A 6,357-nucleotide genomic window follows, 5' to 3' on the forward strand; every position below is an offset into this window, starting at 1 on the left:
TCTTCCCTCAATTTCTTTCATAAGTGTTCTGTAGTTTGTAGAGTATAGATACTTTATCTCTTTGTTTAGGTTTATTCCTAGCTATCTTTTGGGTTTGGGTGCAATTTTAAATGGGATTCATTCCTTAATTTTTCTTTCTTCAGTCACATTGTTAGTGTATAGAAATGGATTTCTGTGCATTAATTTTGTATCCTGCTAGATTGCTGAATTTCCATGTGAGTTCTAGCAATTTAGGGGTGAAGTCTTCTGGATTTTCCACATAAAGTATCATGTTATCTGCAAATAGAGAGAGTTTGACTTCTTCTTTGCCAATTTGAATGTCTTCTATTTCTTTTTGTTGTCTGATTGCTGAGTCTAGGATGTCTAGTAGTATGTTGAACAGTAGTGGAGAGAGTGGGCATCCCTGTCATATTCCTGACCTTAGGTGAAAAGGTCTCAGCTTTTCCTCATTGAGAATGATATTCGCTGTGGGCTTTTCATACATGGCTTTTTTGATATTGAGGTGTGTTCTCTCTATCCCTACACTGTGAAGGGTTTTAGTGAAGAAAGAATGCTATATTTTGTCAAATGCTTTTTCTTCATCAATTGAAAGGGCCATAGGATTCTTGCCTTTTTTAAAAATTAATGTTCTCTATCACATTGATTGATTTGTGACTATTGAACCACACTTGCATCCCAGGAATAAATCACACCTGGCCATGGTGAATAATTATTTTAATGTACTGCTGGATCCTATTTGCTAGGATCTTGGTGAGTATTTTGTTATCTATGTTCATCAAGAATATTGATCTGTAATTCTCCTTTTTGGTGGTGTATTTCTCTCCAAGTGGTGTCTTTCTCTCAAGGTAATTCTGGCCTCATAAAATGAGTTTTTAAGTTTTCCTTCCATTTCTACATTTTGAAACAGCTTCAATGGAGTAGGTATTATTTATTCCTTAAATGTTTGGTAGAATTTCCCTGAGAAGTCATCTAGCCCTGGACTCTTGTTTTTGGGGAGGTTTTTGGTTACTGCTTCAATTTCCTTACTGATTATCTATCTGTTCAGATTGTCTATTTCTTCCTGTTTCAGTCTTCGTAGTATATATGTTTCTAGAAATGCATCCATTTCTTACAGACTACTTAGTTTGTTGGAATATAGTTGTTGATAGTAATTTCTAACAATTGTTCCTATTTTCTTGGTATTTTTTTAAGATTTTATTTTTTTATTTGACAGAGGGAGGGGGAGAGATTACAAGTAGGCAGAGAGGCAGGCAGAGAGAGAAGGGGAGGAAGCAGGCTCCCTGCTGAGCAGAGAGCCCAATATGGGGCTCGATCCCAGGACCTTGGGAACATGACCTGAGCTAAAGGCAGAGGCTTAACCCACTGAGCCACCCAGGTGCCCCTATTTTCTTGGTATTAATCATGATCTCTCCCTTTTCATTCATGATATTATTAATACAGGTCCTTTCTCTTTTCTTTTGGCTAGGTCTGGCCAGAGGTTTATAGTTCTTAATTCCTTTGAAGAAATAGCTTCTAGTTTTCTTAATCTGTTCTACTGATCTTCAGGTTTCTATTTCATTGATATATGTTCTAATCTTTATTATTTCTCTTCCTTCACTTGGTTTGGGTTTATTTGCTGTTTTTTTTTTTTTCCCTCCATGTCCTTTAGGTATAAAGTTGCTTGCATATTTGTAATTTTTTCTAATTTTTTTGAGAGAGGCTTAAAGGCTAGTATTTCCTTCTTAGGACTGCCTTTGCAGTATCCCATAGATTTTGAAGTGATGTGTTTTTATTTTCTTTAATATGCATGCATGTTTAAGTTTTTTAATTTCCTCACTGACTAATTCCTTCTTTAGCACGATATTATTTAACCTCCAAGTGTTTGAGTTTCTTCCAAATTTATTCTTATGATTGAGTTCCAGTTTCAAAACATTGTGCTCTGAAAATATGCAGGGAATAATCCCAATATTTTGGTATCACTTGAGACCTGATTTGTGACCCAGTATGTGCTCTATTATGGAAAAACTTTCATGTGCAGTAAAGAATAAGTGTTCTGTTGTTTTAGGATGGAATGTTCTTTATATATCTGTGAAGTGCATCTGGTCCACTGTGTCATTCAAAACTCTTGCTTCTTTGTTGATCTTCTGCTTAGATGATCTATCCATTACTGTGAGAGGGGTGTTAAAGTCTCCTACTATTATTAATTATCAGTATGTTTCCTTACTTTAGTTATTAATTGGTTTATATAATGGGCTGCTTCCACATAAAGGGCAAAGATATTTAAAATTGTAGATCTTCTTGTTGGATAGACCCTTTAAGTATGATATAGTGTTCCTCTATATCTCTTACTACAGTCTTTGGTTTAAAATCTAATTTTCCTGATATGAGGATTATTAGGCCAACTTTCTTTTGAGGTTTATTAGTGTGGCAAGTATTTCTCCATCCATTCACTTTCAATCTGGAGGTGACTTTAGGTACAATATGTTTCTCTGATAGACAACATATGGACGGGTCCTCCTTTTTTATGCAATATGATATCCTCTGTTTTGTCTATTGGAACATTCAGGCATTTTATTTTCAGAGTAATTATTGAAAGATACGAATTTAAGGCCATTGTAAAGTCCCTGTAAGTAATGCCTGCAAAGTCCCTGTTTCTGTGGATATCTCTGTTACTTTCTGATCTATGTTACTCTTGGTGTCTATCTTCACTTACAACATCTGCCTTAATATTTTGTGCAGGGATCTCCTGTTGGTCACATAGTCTTTCAGTTCACATAGTCTTTCAGGTAATTTACTTGGATCTAAGATTTTGCAAGCTTCACTATTGTATGTCTGTGTTGATCTATTTCTATTGACTGTGGCGGGGGATCCTCTCTGCTTCTTGGACATGGATCCTTATTTCCTTCCCCATATTTGGGAAATTCTCAGCCACAATTTGTTGAAATACACCTTCTAGCCATCTATTTGACTCCCAACTTTGATCCCAGTGATTCTGATATTGGTCCTTTTCAATGTATCATTCATTTCTCAAAGCCTTTCTTTATGGCATATTAGTTGGTTTTTTTCCGTCTTTTCTTTAATTTCCTTCTTTTCCATCATCCTGTCCTCTAAATGACTTGTTCTCTCTTCTAACTTGTTGAATCAGCTGTTAGAGCTTCCAATTTAGACTGCATCTCATTCAGAGCATTTTTAAGTTCAGCCTGATTGGATCTCATTTCTGCCCTTGGAGATTCTGCATTGTCATGTATGCTTCCCCCGCCCCCAAACCTAGCTAATAACTTTATAATTGCTATCATGAATTCTCTCTCCAGCATCTTGCTTATATCCATATCCATTAGCTCTATGGCAGAGAACATTGCCTCTGGTTCTTTTTTGTGTTGTGAATTCCTAGTTATTCTGCCCAGGAAAGGATAGGTGAGCAAATGAATAGAATTCAAAGTATCAACTATGACTCAAGCAAAACGTACTGTAGAAAAAATCCGAAGTGGTGAGAAGCTACTACAGATGTGTAAATAAACCCATAATGATTCAAAACAATAATAAAAGTGGCGAGAGAGGAGACAGGATGGCGGGCAAGTAGGAGGAGGCGCCTTTTCAACCTGTACCCTAAAGTGAGCTGATTACCTACCAAAGAACTCCAATCATCCATGAAATCAGCCTGAGATCAGAATTATACACATCTGAATCTTTACAGGGGCAGAAGACGCCAGTGGGCAGTGTTTCTGTGTTTTTGTGTTTGTCCTGATAGTATATAAATCTTATACTTGGGGTTCTTTTTCATGAGGTTCTTCCTTTATTTGCTTATATATATATTTTTTTTTCTCTTGTCCTATACTTTTATCAGTCTTTTTGTTTGTCTGTTTTTGTTCGTATACTTCATAAATTTACCCTGGGGCCCATTTGGGGTGAACCTTCTCTTTTATCTTCCCTTTCTTTCCTGTCTCTCTCTTTTCTTTTCTTTTCTTTTTTCTCTCATTTGGGTGGGGAACCTGATTACTCAGAAGTGTTCCAGGGTGCACCTTGACTGCACCACAGTAGATATATCCAGCTACCTATGTGTAGTCATCTCTCACCAAAATGACTAGGAGGAGGAATGCCCAACAGAAGAAAAATAAAGAGGATGGACCTTCTGCAACAGAGCTAATGGCTATCAACATAGACAACATGTCAGAAAGAGAATTCAGGCTAACAATTATCCCGGCAATAGCTAGGTTGGAGAAAGCCGTGGATGACCAAATGGAGTTGATGAGGGCCAAACTGAAAGCAACCAGAGATGATGTTCATGATGTAAGGGCAGAGCTAAAAGCTACCAGGGCTGAGGTTCACAATGCTCTCAATGAGTTACAATCTAAACTAAATTCTCCCAAAGCTAGGGTAACTGAGACAGAAGATAGAATTAGTGATCTGGAGGACAAACAGATAGAGAGAAAAGATCAGAAGAAAGCCTGGAACAAACAGATTAGAAGCCACGAAAACAGAATTATGGAAATAAATGATGCATTGAAACGTTCCAACGTCAGAATTATTGGAATCATTGAAGGGGAGGAGAAAGAAGGAAGTCTAGAAGGTTTAGTGGAACAAGTTCTTCAAATAAATTTTCCCAATCTCACGAATGGACCCAGCATTCATGTAATAGAGGCCAAATGGTCTCCACCCAAGATTATAGATTCCAAAAACAACCAAGGCACCTGATAGTCATAATTGTAGATATAATCTCTTGAAAACCACTAGGACAAAGAGGATCCTTACTTACAGAGAAAAGCCCACCAGAATAACGTCAGACCTATCCACAGAGACCTGGCAAGCCAGAAAGGGCTGGCAAGATATATTCAGGGCACTAAATGAGAAGAACATGCAGCCAAGGATACTTTATCCAGCAAGACTAACATTCAAAATGGAAGGAGAGATAAAGAGTTTCCAAGACTGGCAAGGCTTAAAAGACTATGCAACCACCAAGCTGACACTGCAGGAAATATTAAGGGGGGAGGCTTCTATCAAAGAGGAAAAATCCCAAGAATAGCATTGAACAGTAATATAGGGACAATCTACAGAAAGAAAGACTTCAAAGGTAACACAATATCAATAAAAACCAAACTATCAATAATCACTTTCAATGTGAATGGCCTTAATGCACCCATAAAATGACAAAGGGTTACAGATTAGATAAAACGAAAGGACCCATCCATATGTTGTCTATGAGAGACGAATTTGGAACCTAAAGATACACCCAGACTGAAAGTGAAGGGTTGTAGAAGCATCTTTCATGCCAATGGGCCTCAAAAGAAGGTCGGGGTAGTGATTCTCATATCAGATAAATTAGATTTTAAACTAAACACTGTAGTCAGAAATACAGAAGGACAATATATCATTCTTTTTTTTTTTTTTAAAGATTTTATTTATTTATTTGAAAGACGGAGATCACAAGTAGGCAGAGAGGCAGGCAGAGAGAGAGAGAGAGGGAAGCAGGCTTCCTGCGGAGCAGGGAGCCCGATGCGGGGCTCGATCCCAGGACCCTGAGATCATGACCCGAGCCAAAGGCAGCAGCCCAAACCACTGAGCCACCCAGGCGCCCCGACAATATATCATTCTTAAAGGGACTATCCACCAAGATGATCTAACAGTTGTAAATATCTATGCCCCCAATATGGGAGCAGCCAATTACATAAGAAAACTTCTAATCAAGATACAGAATCATACCCATATGAATACATTAATAGTAGGAGATCTTAACACACCTCTCTCAGAAATAGATCATCAGAGCATAAAATCAATAAAGAAACAAGAGCATTGAATGATACATTGGACCAGATGGACCTCATAGATATATACAGAACATTCCACCCTAAAACAACAGAATACTCATTCTTCTCAAGTGAACATGGAACCTTCTCCAGAATAGACCACATACTGGGTCACAAATCAGGACTCAACCAATACCAAAAGACTGAGATTATTCCCTGCATATTCTCAGATCACAATGCTTTGAAACTGGAGCTCAATCACAAGGAAAAGTTCCAAAGGAACCCAAACACCTGGAAGCTAAAGACCACCTTACTTAAGAATGCTTGGATCAACCAGGAGATCAAAGAAGAACTCAAACAATTCATGGAAACCAATGAGAATGAAGACACTTCACCAAAACCTATGGGATACAGCAAAGGCGGTCCTAAGGGGAAAATAAATAGCCATCCAAGCCTCTCTCAAAAAAATGGAAAAATCCAGAACACACCAGCTGTCTCTACACCTTAAAGAACTGGAGAATCAATACAAATCAAACCAACTCCACACATGAGAAGGGAAATCATCAAGATTAGAGCTGATATCAATGAGGTAGAAACCAGAGATACAGTAGAACGTATCAATGAAACTAGAAGATTT

This window comes from Mustela nivalis (assembly GCF_964662115.1).
Source record: "Mustela nivalis genome assembly, chromosome: X".
In the NCBI taxonomy this organism is placed as follows: Eukaryota; Metazoa; Chordata; class Mammalia; order Carnivora; family Mustelidae; genus Mustela; species Mustela nivalis.